This window comes from Manis pentadactyla, chromosome 10, assembly GCF_030020395.1.
Source record: "Manis pentadactyla isolate mManPen7 chromosome 10, mManPen7.hap1, whole genome shotgun sequence".
NCBI lineage: Eukaryota > Metazoa > Chordata > Mammalia > Pholidota > Manidae > Manis > Manis pentadactyla.
The window spans coordinates 59,996,485-60,013,198 of record NC_080028.1 but is presented as its reverse complement, the minus strand read 5'-3'; the positions used below and the strand labels follow the sequence as shown (position 1 = coordinate 60,013,198).

The window sequence follows — 16,714 nt, the reverse complement described above, 5'->3', positions numbered from 1 at the left end:
TCCAAAACAACTACAACACTACACAAAAGTACTTTTCAAATAGAAAAACAGAGAATATAAAAGTTAGAACCTAATAATAGTAATATTATGATTATTATTTTTAAAGTGGTCCTATTACTTCCTTAAGGAGCATGTTGCCCTTTTAAAGTAAAGAATATCACTTTATTTTTTAAAGCCTCTGAAAAAATATTTCAAAGGCCATTAGTTCTGGGTCACTACCTCTTTCCTGGATCCAATTAAAAACACTCGATAAGGAGATGTACCACAAAATTGATTTGTCTATGTACAACAGATTCATTCCACATACTTCGGCCTTCAGGGTACAGGGTCATTCTATTGAATTTACCCTGGACCTGCCATTTCCTCTGATGGCTGTCAGTCATTTATATACATATAGAAGTGTACAGATTTCATACATGTAGAAAGGAAACTTATATAAGGCAAAAAAAAATCCAAATATGTCAAAGTTCTCTGACTTGCAACTTGGTAAGATAGCTGCAGCACAGATAAAGATAATGAATATAAATCACTCAAAGTCTGTCTAGGAGACAGAAGATAGTAGGCACCAAATTAATGTTATTAGTGATTACAGGAACAATAGTAGTAAACAACAGGCTCCTCTATCAGGCAGGCCTGAGTTCAAATCCGAGCTCAGCTACTTTACAGCTATGTAATTTGGGACACATTTCTTAATCTCTCTGAGCTGTGGCTTTTCCATTTACAAAACCTGGACACTTACGACACCTATCTCAAAGCACTTCAGAGAGGACTGAATGAGATAATCCGTTTAAAGAATTTAGCACAATGTGTGCTGCTTAGTATATGTTCAGCTAATGCCTATTATTATTATTATACATTAAACATCAAGAAAAATACTTAATAAAACACTCCCCAGTATCCTACCTTTGAATATTTCACAGAGCACAACAGTGTGAACAATGATTCTTATTCATGAATGATTTATCTGATGATTCAATTTGAGAATCAAATGAATCTTAAGCCTCAAACTGAAATAAATCATTCATCTAGTATAGTAATTATATAGTGGTAATACATAATAATCTATATAGTATATAGTAGTAATCATATAGTAATTATAAGCAGAATGTGTATATTGGGGACTAGATGGAGCTTTTTCAGAATACAGATCCTTCTTCTTCTTCCTAAAACTTTGATACATCCTGGAGGTTGATAAAAGTAAGCATGGGAATTTGAAAAATATCCACTTTTGGTCATGATATGTTTTCCATTCAACTTTGAGGATCTACTTTATTTATAAGATTAATAATTTTTAAGAATTTCAACTAAATATAAAAGGTTTTAAAAGTTGTTTAAAATGTTAAAATAGACAAAAACAAAAATTGAAAGGATTTTAGAGTATATTTATCTACCCCTTCAATTTTAAGATGAGGTACAGAGATAAAGACTTGCCTGGGGTCATACAGGTGAGCAAGCATGGGGCTCAGGCTAGGTTTCATTCTCTCCCCACAAACCACTGTTACAATTCTATAGAAATTAAGTCAAGGGGCTGATTAAAGCCTGAGTCTATACCAGCTAGAGAAATTGAAATATTTTTTTGTAGTCCACCACTGAGGTGTTCAGTCCATAAAAATTCTATCATGTTCCACTTGGCTGTAGTTCACCTTTGTTATTGATATGTCATAAACATGTATTGATTTTGTCAACCCAATGTGGAGAAAATTCATTTAATTAATTATTGAATGAACCAGTGTATCCTGCAACCCTATGGAGCGTGCTAAAACATGCATCTACTTTTCTTCCTTCAACTGTGACTCATTCGTATGGCCAATGATGAGACTTGGCTCCACAGCTCTTAAAAGCTCTTGAGGTTTTCTATCAGATATTTCATCTTTGGAACTCTCAGACATCTTACAAAATAATCACATTTCTCCTCAGAGATTGAAAACTGATTAATATAGGATCTTAATGACATTTTAAGGCCCCAAGATTCTACTTTTCCCTAAGGTTGTGAAAGGCTACTGTTTAATTACAGTTGTCCCATTCACAGAGAGATTTCCCCTTTGTGATAGAGTGATGGCTCAAGCCTCAAACTTAAAGATGGCTCAACATGCATCTCCTCATGTTTAAACATAACCCAAAAATGCACACCCGTCTTTTTCAAAACATGTAAGAAATACTTCAATGGCACTGATTTGGTCATATGTCTATCTCTAAATCAATCACTATGGACAGGAGACTGAGGCTTTGTGTGGCCAAGCTTGGCTCAGAAATCATCCTTGCACAGGGGTTGAAGGCCGCTCTATCAGGACCATATATAATGAGAGTGACAAGTGGTGATGGATCCCCAATGAACAACTGGGGATGGACTTGATTCTGATCTAACAAATATCCACTACTCTAGAGAGGTCGGTTAAGTTATGGGATGATGATAGAAAAATGAGACGGGGACTCTTTAGTTAGGAAAGAAGCAAGCAGAGAATCCATCTAATGTAAATCTTTAAAACTATAAAATGTTTTATATGAATGAACACCAAATCCTTAATTATTGTAATAAAAATTTCACTTTTGGAATTCTGAAAGTTATTTTAGTAGTGAGAAGTGCTACTTCATGTAGGAGGCAGTACCCTTGTGGGATCTTTAGCATTTAGAGACGGCACTTCTGAAACATATAATTAATTCAAAAGATTCAGGGGGAAAAGCCTAAATTAGTAATGTAGAGAAGGGATAAAGCACCCAAACCTCTATGACTCCTTTTGAAAACTGAGCTAAATCACCCCTTGGAGCAATCTGTGTATTCTCCCAAGGTCTGGATAGTCACCAACCTCAGTAATCCAGTGAAATGCAACAAACATGATGGAAATGGTTTTACATGAAGTTTTAAATCCCTGAAAAAGTTTAGGGATCAAACAAAGCAGAAAGAGACAGCCAGACTGTAAAGATAAGGGAAATGTTTTCTATTGCTTCATTTCTATATCCAATGGAAGGAAGAAAATGCAGCTGAAATGCACATAAATGCCTCAAGAAAGTGAGAAAAAACATGTTTTAAGATTTGAGGAAATTTTGATTGAGACCAAAAAGCCAAATAAACAAATGACCATATGTTAAGAGCTAAACATTTATATTCAAATGTTTTGTTTTCTATGTTTAAATGTTTTCCTAAATTATAACTTACATATAAAATAAGTGTTATTCAATTACATCATTATATATATATTAGGTAATATGAAATATACATTGCCTTATGGTTGATAAGAGACTGTTCAGTAAGCATGGGTACTTCTGCTCCCTTTTCATCTTGATCTCCTGAAATAAAGGTCTGATAAAGTTTCTGACTCATTCACTGTAGCTTTTGGGTCATTTAAAGAAGCTAGAAGTCCTTAAGAATGTAAATGTGTCCTTTGAGCAGGCTTTCATTCCCTTTTCTTTTTTTCCTGGGGTATTATTGTGCTTTCCTGATGATTTATCCACTGAGGAATGATGAAAAGAATTATCCCTTTCAATGATTTTCAGCTTATTATGGGCACAAAGGGACAAAGTTAAAATAAAAGGTCACAATGAGAGCTGATTGTTCTACACAGTTCTGTCACAGACAGGAATAAAGGCATGCCTTGGGAAAGCAACTATATAGGAACAGAACTTAATTTGTAAATCTTATGCAAAAAGAATAGGTAATGTGCATTTACAGAAAATAAATGTCTTCAGGAGTATCAAGTGTGGCTCTAAATTGTGCCAATATAATTTGAAATAGACTCTTTAAAAATATATGGACAGTACATTTCTAGAAATATAGGATCTATGAAGTCAAGACACTTTTTAAAAAATGGGTTTGGGTCAGAGTGGAGCAGTTGCTTAATTTATTCCTTAACTGTTATCATTGGCATGATCAAAGGTGTGATGACATGAGTAAAGCCGTACACATATTTGCTCACTTACTGAACAACTGTTTATTGTACTCATTCTGTGTGGCAGAAATACAACCCTGAATAAGTAAAGTCTTTGCCCAATGAGAAGTCCAGTGGAAAAACAGAAGTTAAATTAAGATATTTAAATTATGATTATAGCAAGTGACACAAAGGATGAGCATAGGGTCCAACTAGGGTACCAAAGTGGTCTGGGATGAAAGAAGTGACATCTGGGTTGCATCTTGCAGGGAGAGTTAGATTAATAGAGGTGGTGAGGGGACAGGACTTAGGACAGGAAGAGAAAGGAGTAATATTTTTATTTGGGAGTCACATCTCTGAAGGTTCTCAGATGGAAAAGAACGTGCTCAATGAGCCACATGAAGATGCACAGAAAGAAAACAGGTGAGAGGGAGGGCTGAAAGTGGGCAGGCAAGCAGAGACAGAACACACGGAGTCTTGAAGGCTAAGAACCTGGAGCTTTATAAACCAACAACAATGGAAACTCATGCGAGAGGTTTTTTTCTTTTGAGTGCATGTCATTGTCATTTTTTAAAAAAATATCTCCTTTTCCACAGTTGGGGGAATCAGAGGGGTGTAAGCTCATTTATAGGGAAACCATTTCCATCTATTGTATGGTCCAGAAGGTGACTTTTTTGTTCACTAGTGGTGGTAAAGTTGACAGAGAGAAATAGAAAGACTTGAAAGACATTTGGGAGGCAGAATGAATAACATACTGGGTAAAGTGAATGAAAGTATCTGCCATGTTTGTAGATTGGAAGCAGGCAGCGAGGGCAGCCCCTGACTTGGGACCTCCAAAGGCAGAGGATGTTTCAGAAGAGACTGAGTTCTAGAAATGTTGTTTGTATCACGTCCGTAAATAGTAATTTGGGCCTGGAATAGGCATAAAAGTCTAAATTAGAAACATTTGCAACTAAAACTAGATATATTTGCACATTTATTTAATAAACACTTTGAATGCTTACTAGTTACCAGTCACTACCTGAGCACTTTATAAATAATAATTTGTTTAATCTTCCTAACAACCCTCTGAAGTAAGCACAACCATTAAAACTATTTTGTCTATGAGAAAACTGAGGCCCAGAAATATTCAACAACCCAGCTAGGAAACGCAGAGCCTGAATTCAGACCCAGGCCCAGTGGCTCCAGTCCACACTCCTAACCCCCAGGCTGCCAGACAGAGCACAGGAACAGAAGGGGTCTGGTGAGACCCTCGAGTAGTAAGGAGAGAGAACAGAGCCCTAAGGACCTCAACCTATTAAAGGTCAGAGAGGAGAGGGACTTGGCAAAGGAGACAGATGACTTCCACAGACTCATAACGCCCATTTTCCCCAACATCTATGTCCATCAAGGCCTCACACTTTGAAGTCAGAAAAGCCCACAGGGGAGCCGTATGATCCTTATCTCTGTTAGTCTGGACACCCTCACCACCAGATACCAGACACAAAGTCTCAGAGATTTATCCTGCTTAAAAATCCAGGATGGAACTACCACGCCACTTTCCAGGCTCTGCACAATTGGTGTTCCTCCAAGGCTGACTCTTCTGCCAATAACTTGACTTGTATTATTTTTAGTGAAATATCATGTAGCAAGCTGCTCCTAAAATATTTCCAGTCTGGAGCGCTGGCAAGAAAAGAATAAAAAAAGAAGAAAGCTGGGAGTAGAGGGCAAAACGGGGAAAAGAAAAGGACGAAGGAGAAGGCAGGGAGGCACCACACCTAGAAACGGTTGCAGAAAGAACATAGTCTTTTAAGTGAGAAGGCTAGGAAGTCATCAACACATCCCGGTCACTCTTAATCTCAAGGAAAGGAACTGTCACCCACTCACGCCCACATCTTTCCTAATTAAGCAATTACCCAGTTCCTTTTCAGTGATGTTGTTAATTGGTTTCCACTTGCTGTAGAATTTCACAGAATCTCAGAAAGCCATGTGGAGTCATGGTTAAGAGCACAGCCTTTGGAACCAGTGCAGTGTACGCGAGGTCTGGCTCTGTGTTAAACACACGACTTTAGCAAGTTACTTATCTGGGGCCTCTGTTTCCTCATCAGCAAAATGGAGATAATGATAAAAACCTACTTTATGGGTTCTTAGGAAGTATTTGAAATAGTATCTGACACATAGTAAATACACAAGAAGCATTAATTTATCTTATTTCTATTATTAGTAGAAGGGCTGGTGCACTTCAAAAGTTTTTAGTAACATAATACGATGGTATTTTCAAGACCACCAAGGTACCATATTAATGGTTAGATATGGAAACAAGCCATTAAAGAGGGTTTTAAACTTATTTGAGTATTACAAGTTGAATTACTCTCAACTATTGTTTGTATCAGGCCGCATTCAATCAGAGAAGCAGATTGTCTGTGTATGGGTATGTGTGAAGAGGGAGGCAGAGAGATAGAGATTTGACTTCATGCAACTGTGGGGAGCTGGTTCAGCAGCCTCTGTAGGTCTGTTGTCTTCCTATTTGAACCTGTGCTTGAAGCCACAGAGCAGAAGCCATCAAGAAGAAAAGAAGGAGGTAGAGTCAGGGAGAGCAAGGACAGACTGTTATCCAGAAATATATGGTGGAGCCCACAAGGTGGATGAAGACTTGTATCAGTTCTCATTACCTCTGACCTTGACTGTATACAGCTGTTCTGAAGAAATGAGGACACTTAGTCAAGGATCTAAACACACTAATGGTCTAGAAGCCAGATAAGCTGAGGAAGGCCCCAGCAGAAGGTGGGCAGTTGTAGGTTCATCCACTGCCTAATACCAAAAAGGTGCACTAGGAAATAGACAACAATGTGTGTAAACTACAAAATAACTGCTGTTTCACTTTGTCCTTCAAATATCCTACTAAAAGCTCTCTTATAGTCCACCCCAAATGGAAGTATACAGGGAAAGGAGTGCTAGGAAATGAATTTCAGCCTAGCTAATTGTTGACACATTACAAAACCACTAAATTATCACTACCATAGGTATTTACTCACCTGATATGTGCTCAGCACTGTGCCAACTGCTTTGCATTCCTTATTTCATCGACTTTCACCACAACCACACAGGTTTGTCTATCACAGGTGAGGAAACGAAGGAAAAGAATTTCTCTTGAGTAACTTGGCCAAGGTCAGAAGAGATGTATTTATAAGTGATGAAACATTCAGCTAAGTTTTGGAGTTAGTGTCTGCATTAGCCAGATCTTCTATATCATTAGAATCCCTCTCCAAAATGGCTCAACTAATAACTGCAACAGATAATCACTGTGCAGTTCCTATTCCTGCTCTTGTTAAAAACAATAGGGCAAGAGAAGCGCCAGGCATTGATATATCTACTGATAATATTACACTTGGAATATTATGAAAGTGAAATAATTTTCAGGTGCTGTTTATATATAAATATTATTCCTTAAAAATTAAATAGATAACAGCAAATGGAATTATTCCCTAGGCTCAATTATTTCATTTCGAAAGCTATAAATTAATTTTAGTTGTATTCTAAATGTAAGCCAAAGCTAATATATCATTATCCTATGTGTGGCCATGTAATCTGCATCAACTTGCACTGAATTTAACAAGGATTTAAATGGAAATCCTCATTGTCACTTAGTTAAGAGTAATCAATATCTATGAAGTTGAAATCCCTGCAGGCAACTGTGGGTTGCCACCCACACAGGCAAAAGTCCCAATTTACTAGCTAAGAGCTGCTTCTCAAGAAAATATGGGGTAATTGCAGAGTAAGATACAGATCCTCCTGTAGATAATAGTTATCAACTCTGGGCAGAGGTAGAAAGTAGCCTGCTGAAGTCACTAGAGAGTGAAATGATGTAGCCCCTAATGGGGAGTTCATAATCACGGGAAAGGAGTTGTGCTGAGTGAGTTTCCATTACTGTCCTTTTAGTCTGGGACCAGATATAGTCAGTAATGATTCCATGACAGTTGGGGCACTGGTAGGAAACCTTCAGTCTTTTTGTGCTGGGGACCCAAAACACCAAATCTGAGGAAATCAGTCACTGAAGAGAGATAGAGAAGCCTGTTATAAGAAAAATGGTCAGAGGAGAGTTCTCCAAATTCTATCTGCTCTTACTCTCAGTAACTCTTGAACCACTCATGTGCAGAACAGACTCAAAACAGCTCTGCTAATACAAGAGATGTGAACCTATTACAAAAAAATTGAGCTTTCAATTCTAGTTCAGTACAAAAAAACTGCTTGCTAAAACAAATAAACAACATTTATCAGAAAAATGTATCAGAATCCAGTTTCCACAACTTAACATTCATAATGACCTGGATATAATCCAAATTAACTGACAAATGAAAAACCAGGGAAAGGAAATATATATTTTTTAAAGCAAGGCTTTTTGTTTTTCTTTTTAGAGTGTTAGTGGTACAATAGTAATTTTTTTCAATTTAAACTGAAGAAAAAATTCATCTATACTCTTAAAAGAGCATACTCTAAAGAGAAAATAGAATAAAAACTACCCTAAAATAATCCAAATGTTGGACTTAACAGACAAGGATTTTAAAGCAGCTATTATGACTCTCTGTGGTGACATAAAAAATTCCTCATAATGGATGGAAGGATGGGAAATTTCAGCAGAGAAAGTCAATCAATAAAAAAAGAATCAAATGGAAATTCCGTAACTGAAAAATATAGCATCTGAAATAAAAAATTATCAGGTGGACTTCAGAGCCACATAACAATGATGGAGAAAAGGGCAAGTGAACCTGAAGGTAGGTCAACAGAAATTATCCCAAGTGAATATGAGAGAGAAACAAGACTTAAACATAAACAGAACTTCAAAGACCTGGTAGATTATATAAACTGGTAGACTATATCAATTACTATATACATGTATTTGAAATCCCATAAGGAAAGAAGAGAGATAACTGGGCAAGAAAAAAAAAAGATAAAACAATGGCTATATTTTCCCAAATGTGATGAAAAAAATACATTTATAATTTAATATGCTCAAGAAACACCGAGCAGGACAAACATAAGAAGACTTTGTTTTGGAAAATCATAATCAAATGGTTGAAACCTGAATATAAAGAGCAAAACTTGAAAACAGCAAGAGAAAAATGACATTAACATACAAGGGAACAATAATTGGGTTAACAAGTTGCTTCTCTTCAGAAACTATAAACAGAGAGAGTCAAGAAACATCTTAAATTGCTGAAAGGAAAAAAAAAATTACCACTGTCAACCTAGAGTTCTGTATCTGGTGAAAAAAAATCATTGAAGAATGAAATTATTATCACATCAAGGAAAACTAAAAGAATATATCACCAATAAGCCTACACTACAAAAAAAAATGCTAAGGGAAGTTACTCATGCTGAAGGGAAATGATTCCAAATAAAAATACAAACCTCAGAAAGAAAAGTATCAGAAATGAAAAATATCTAGATAAATAGAAAGACTATATTTTTACTTTTTCTTGTCTTAATTTCTTCATAAAACTTAAGATTTTTTAAAGAGTTTAGAGGGCAGTCCACAAGACCACCCTCACTCTGACATCAACTGGAATGTTTGGGTCCCTAGTGCTGCCCTCAGATTCCATAATTCACCAGAAGGACTCACAGAACTCAGTGAAAATTATTATGCTTATGGTTATAGTTTATTTCAGTGAAAGGATATAGATTAAAATCAGTGGAGGAAAGAGACACATGGCAGAGTCCAGGAGAGTTTCAAGGGCAATTTCCGGTTGTCCTTTCTCAGTGGAGCCATAACTCATTCCAGATATGCTGTAAGACAATACACATGGAGTATTGCTAACTAGAGAAGCTCACTCAAGCCTTGATGTCCAAAGATTTTATTATGGCTGTTGCATAGGCATTGTAGACCACCTACATGGTTGACCTTAGCCCTTCCTGAGTTTGAACTGATACCATGTGACCCAAAGTTCTCACCATACATCACATTGTTACCCTCTGGCATGGCTCAAAGTCCCCAGACAGATACTCATATCAGGCAGGACATTCCAAGGGCTTAGAGATCACCTCACAGGAGCCAAGGGCAAAAGCCAGACCTCTTTTTGTGAAAGACTAATTTTTTACTACATAGTGTTTAAAGCTAAAATTATATGTAGTGCTGGTAATGAATGTAGATGTAGTGTAAAGGACAGAGGAAATATATATCCATGTTGGAAGGACTCTATATCTTACATGAAGTGGTATAATGTTAATTGTAACTTGGTCTGCAAAAAGTTAAAGATACATATTTAAATCCATAGAACAGCCAAAACTGCAAAGTAGTCAAAAAGCCAATATGAACACTAAAATGGCATTCTTAAAAAAATTCATATAATCCAAAAAAATAGTAAAGAGGAATAAAACCCTACTTTAGGAGCATCAAAAAATTTTAATACTTAGGAATAAATTCAATTAAAAATGTGTGAGACCTATGCATTAAAAAGCACAAAATATTCTGAAGGCAATTAATGAAGATATAACGAATGAAAGGCTACTTCATATTCAAGAATTGCAAGATTTAATATTGTCAGGATTTTAATTCCCTCATCAAATTACGTATAGATTCAATGTAATCCTATCAGAGTTTTTCAGAGAGACATTGACAAGCTGCTTTTAAATTTTATATGGAAAAGCAATGGATCTAAAATACTCAAAACAATTTTGAGGATTTACAATAGTTGGAGAACTTAGACCATCTGACTTCAAGACTTACTACAAAGCTGCAGTAATCTATACCATGTAATATTGACTAAAGTATAGACATATAACATCAATAGAACAAAACAGAGAGCTCAAAAATAGATCTATACTTCCAAGGTCAACTGACTTATATACCAAGGCATCAGGGTAATTTGATGGAAAAAAATTATTAGTATTTCAACTAATAGTGCTGAAAGAAATGGATGTCTTTACAAACAAAACAGAACCTCACAAGCACAAAAATTAACTCAAAATGAATCAAAGATATGTAAGTGCTAAAGTTGTAGAACTTCTAAAAAATAGAATTTTTTTTAAACTGGATTTGGCACAGACTCTTTTTTTAGGAAAAACAGAAAAGTATGAAGACAGAATCTCTACAACTAGTCTAAAGTAATGACATTAGGTAAATGGATTTCAACAATTTTTTTAAGTGAACTTTTGAAAAATACACTTAAAATAACTAGAAAATAAGTCACAGATGGGAGAAAAGATTTGTGAATCTTAGGGCTTGTACCCAGTGTAAAAGGAACTCAACTTAAAAACTCATGAAGAAGATAAACAATAAAACAAAAAAATGGGCAAAATATTTGAAGGGGCACCCTCTAAGGGAAGATACACATATGGCCAAAAAGCAAGTGAAAAATGTTCAACATCACGAGTCATCAGCGAAATAGAAGTTGAAACCCTGATGAGAAACTACTACACACCTAGAAGAATGGCTTAAATTTGAAAGACTGACAATATCAAGTTTGATAATGATGTGACTCAGTCATAAGTGCCACACATTGCTGGTGGGAATGCAAAATGGTACAGCTACTTTCGAAAGTCTGCCCATTTTTATAAAGTTAAGTATATATACATATACTACTGAACAATCCTACTTCTTAGTATTTACCCAAAATAAATTAAAATATACATCCATATAATAACTTGTGCATGAATGTCTATAGCAGCAGTACTGACAGTAACCAAGAACTGAAAACCCAAATTTCAGACCTCTGTTCAATGATTAAACAAATTGTGGTATACACATACTATGAAATACTACTCAACAGTGAAAAGAATCAGTGACATACAGCAAAATGGTGCTGTATGAAAGAACTCAAATGCAAGAAACAACATGCTCAATGTTTCCATTTACATGAAATTTATAAAAAGCAAAACTACAGAGACATACAGCAGATCTGTGGTTGCCTGACTGATGGGACTCAAAAAGGAATCAACTTCAAAAAGGAATGTGGATACTTCTGGGGTGAAGGAAATGCTCTATGTCTTGACTCTGAAGGGGGTTACATGAATATATACAATTACCAAAGATTATATACTTTAAATGGGTGAATTTTCTTAAAAGTAAATTATACCTCAATAAAGCAGAGCAACAAAATAAAAATAGAAAATATAGGATCAACTTCAAAACCTACTCATGGAACTTGTCTGTAGATAAGATATCATGGAAGAAAAACAGGATTAGACACAGATGGTTAGAATTAGGGCTTTGAGATTATAACCCAGTTCTGTTCCTAGACATTTCTTCTACCACAGGCAGTTTTTCTGGATTCCAGTTTCTTCATCAAAAAAATGAGTTGTATTCAGATAACTTCTAACATCCCTTTCAGACAAATAACTAGCTCATGTGCTATTTCTTTTTTTTTATTATTAAGGTATCATTGATATACAATCACATGAGCAACATTGTGGTTACCACATTCCCCCCATTATCAAGTCCCCACCATATACCCCATTACAGTCACTGTCCATCAGCATAGTAAGATGCTATAGAGACACTACTTGTCTTCTCTGTGCTATACTGTCTTCCCCATGCCCCCTCTACATTATGTGTGCTAATCATAATGTCCCTTAGTCTCTTTATCCCTCCCTTCCTACCCACCCTCCTCAGTCCCTTTTCCCTTTGGTAACTGTTAGTCCATTCCTGGATTCTGTGAGTCTGATGCTGTTTTGTTCCTTCAGTTTTTCTTTGTTCTTATACTCCACAGATGAGTGAAATCATTTGGTACTTGTCTTTCTCCACCTGGCTTATTTCATTGAGCATAATACCCTCTAGCAGCACCCATGTTGTTCCAAGTGGTAGGATTTGTTTTCTTCTTATGGCTGAATGATATTCCATTGTGTATATGTACTACATCTTCTTTAACCATTCATCTAGTGAGGGACACTTAGATTGATCCCATTTCTTGACTGTTGTAAATAGTGCTGCGATAAACATAGGGGTGCATATGTCTTTTTCAAACTGGGCTCTGGCATTCTTAGGGTTAATTTTTAGGAGTGGAATTCCCGGGTCAAATGGTAAATCTGTTTTCAGCATTTTGATGTACCTCCATACTGCTTTCCACAATGGTTGAACTAACTTACATTCCCACCAGCAGTGTAGGTGGGTTCCCCTTTCTCCACACCCTCAGCATCATTTCTTGTTGTTTGTCTTTTGGATGTTGGCCATCCTAACTGGTGTGAGGTGGTATCTCATTGTGGTTTTAATTTGCATTTCTCTGATGATTAGGGATGTGGAGCATCTTTTCATGTGTCTGTTGGCCATCTGAATTTCTTCTTTGGAGAAGTGTCTGTTCAGATCCTCTGCCCATTTTATAATTGGGTTATTTGATTTTTGGTTGCTGAGGCACATGAGCTTTTTAAATATTTTGGATGCCAAACCCTTATCAGACATGTCATTTATGAATATATTCTCCCATTCTGTAGGATGCCTTTTTGTTCTACTGATGGTGTCCTTTGCTGTACAGCAGCTTTTCAGTTTGATGCAGTCCCACTTGTTCATTTTTGATTTTGTTTCCCTTGCCCAGGGAGATATGTTCATTAAAATGTTGCACATGTTTATATTCAAGAGATTTTTGCCTATGTGGTCTTCTAAGAGTTTTATGGTTTCATGACTTACATTCAGGTCTTTGATCCATTTTGAATTCACTTTTATGTATGGAGTTAGACAGTAATCCAGTTTCATTCTCTTAAATGTAGCTTTCCAATTTTGCCAATAACAATTGATGAAGAGGCTGTCATTTCCCCATTGTATATCCATGGCTCCTTTAAGGTATATTAATTAACCATATATGCTTGGGTTAATATCTGGACTCTCTAGTCTGTTCCATTGGTCTATGGGTCTGTTCTTGTGCCAGTACTAAATTGTCTTGATTACTGTGGCTTTGTAGTAGAGCTTGAAATTGGGGAGCGTAATCCCCCCTGCTTTATCCTTCCTTCTCAGGATCACCTTCGCTATTTGGGGTCTTTTGTGGTTCCATATGAATTTTAGAATTATTTATGTCATTATTTATAATTATTTATGAAGAATGCTGTCAGTGTTTTGATAGGGATTGCATTGAATCTGTATATTGCTTTAGGCAGGAAGGTCATTTTGACAATATTAATTCTTCCTACCCAAGAGCATGGGATGAATTTCCATTTATTAGTGTCCTCTTTAATTTCTCTCAAGAGTGCCTTGTAGTTTTCAGGGTATAGGTCTTTCACTTCCTTGGTTAGGTTTATTCCTAGGTACTTTATTCTTTCTGATGCAATTGTGAATGGAATTGTTTTCCTGATTTCTCCTTCTGCTAGTTCATCACTTATGTATAGGAATGCAACAGATTTCTGTGTATTAATGTTGTATCCTGCAACTTTGCTGAATTCAGATATTAATTCTAGTAGTTTTGGAGTGGATTGTTTAGAGTTTTTATGTACAATATCATGTCACCTGCAAAAAGTGATTGTTTGACTTCTTTACAAATCTGGATGCCTTTTATTTCTTTGTGTTATCTGATTACCATGGCCAGAAGCTCAAGAACTATGTTGAATAAAAGAGGGGAGAGTGAGCATCCTTGTCTTGTTCCCGATCTTAGAAGAAAAGCTTTCAGCTTTTCACTGTTAAACATAATGTTGGCTGTGGGTTTGTCATATATGGCCTTTATTATGTTGAGGTACTTGCCCTCTATACCCATTTTGTTGAGAGTTTTTATCATGAATGGATGTTGAATTTTGTCAAATGCTTTTTAAGCATCTATGGAGATGATCATGTGATTTTGTCCTTTTTGTTGATGTGGTGGTGGATGATGTTGATGGATTTTCAAATGTACCATCCTTGTATCCCTGGGATGAATCCCACTTGATCATGATGGATGATCCTTTTGGTGTATTTTTAATTTGGTTTGCTAATATTTTGTTGAGTATTTTTGCATCTACGTTCATCAGGGACACTGGTTTGTAATTTTCTTTTTTTGTGGTATCTTTGCCTGGTTTTGGTATTAGAGTGATGTTGGCCTCATAGAATAAGTTTGGGAGTATTCCCTCTTCTTCTACTTTTTGGAAAACTTTAAGGAGGATGGGTATTAACTCTTCACTAAATGTTTGATAAGATTCAGTGGTGAAACCATCGGTCCAGTGGTTTTGTTCTTAGGTAAATTTTTGATTACCAATTCAATTTTCTTGCTAGTAATTGGTCTATTTAGATTTTCTGTTTCTTCATGGGTCAGCCTTGGAAGGTTGTATTTTTCTAGAATGTTGTCCATTTCTTCTATGTTATCCAGCTGGCTAGCATATAATTTTTCATAGTATTTTCTCATAATTCGTTGTACTTCTGCAGTGTCTGGGTGATTTTTCCATTATTTCTGATTCTGTTTATGTGTGTAGACTCTCTTTTTTTCTGGATAAGTCTGGCTAGGGGTTTATCTATTTTGTTTATTTTCTCAAAGAACCAGCTCCTGCTTTCATTGATTCTTTCTATTGTTTTATTCTTCTCAATTTTATTTATTTCTGCTCTAATCTTTATTATATCTCTCGTTCTACTGACTTTGTGCCTCATTTGTTCTTCCTTTTCTAGTTTCCTTAATTGTACATTTTGACTGTTCATTTGGGATTGTTCTTCTTTCCTGAGGTAGGCCTGTACTGCAATATACTTCCCCCTTAGCATGGCCTTTGCTGCTTCACACAGATTTTGTGGTGTTGAATTATTATTGTCATTTGTCTCCATACATTGCTTGATCTCTGTTTTTATTTGGTCATTGATCCATAATTATTTAGGAGCACGTTATTAAGCTTCCATGTGTTTGTGGGCTTTTATACTTCCTTTGTTTAATTTATTTCCAGTTTCATACCTTTGTGATCTGAGAAGCTGGTTGTACAATTTCAATCTTTTTGAATTTACTGAGGCTCTTTTTGTGGCCTAGTATATGATCTATTCTTGAAAATGTTCCACGTGCACTTGAGAAGAATGTGTATCCTGTTGCTTTTGGATGGAGTGTTCTGTAGATGTCCATTAGGTCCATCTGTTCTAAAACACTGTTCAGTGCCTCTGTCTCTTTGCTTATTTTCTGTCTGATCAATCTGTCCTTTGGAGTGAGTGGTGTGTTGAAGTCTCCTAAAATGAATGCATTGCATTACTTTTCCCCCTTTAATTCTGTTAGTATTTGTTTCACATATGTAGGTGATCCTGCCTTGGGTGCATATATATTTATAATAGTTATATCTTCTTGTTGGATTGACCCCTTTATCATTATGTAATGTCCTTCTTTGTGTCTTGTTACTTTCTTTGTTTTGAAGTCTATTTTGTCTGATACAAGTTCTGCAACTCCTGTTTTTTTCTCCCTGTTAGTTGCATGAAATATCTATTTCCATCCCTTTACTTTCAGTCTGTGTATGTCTTTAGGTTTGAAATGAGTCTCTTGTAGGCAGCATATAGACAGGTCTTGTTTTTTTAACCATTCAGTGACTCTATGTCTTTTGATTGGCACATTCAGTCTGATAATCATCCAGGGTGATTATCAATAGATATGTACTTATTGCCATTGCAGTCTTTAGATTCGTGGTTACAAAAGGTTCAACGGCAATTCCCTTACTATCTAACATTCCAATTTAACTCACTTCATATGCTATTACAAACACAACCTAAAGGTTCTTTTTATTTTTTCCTCTGTTTTCTTCCTCCTCCATTCTTTATATGTTAGGTATCATATTCTGTCCTCTGTCTATCCCTTGATTGCCTTTGGGGGTAGTTGATTGAATTTGCATCTGCTTAGTAATTAATTGTTCTACTTTGCTTTGGTTTTATTTCCCCTGGTGAAATCTCTTTAGCCTTAGGAGTGCTTCCATCTATAGCAGTCCCTCCAAAATACACTATAGAGGTGGTTTGTGGGAGGTAAATTCTC

General features: G+C 36.0%; 1 long non-coding RNA gene across 3 annotated transcripts in view; it reads right to left on the bottom strand.

Moving 5' to 3' along the window:
• The window catches only part of LOC130679100 (uncharacterized), a 111,037-nt gene that overhangs the window by 36,591 nt on the left and 57,732 nt on the right, over positions 1-16,714 (bottom strand). The window contains exon 1 of one of the 3 annotated variants that reach the window (XR_008992079.1): positions 6,878-6,917. The exons of the other annotated variants lie outside the window; for them this stretch is intronic. This is a non-coding gene — a long non-coding RNA (uncharacterized LOC130679100). Of the gene's footprint in view, positions 1-6,877; positions 6,918-16,714 lie in introns of those variants that run through there. 3 annotated transcript variants of the gene reach the window in all.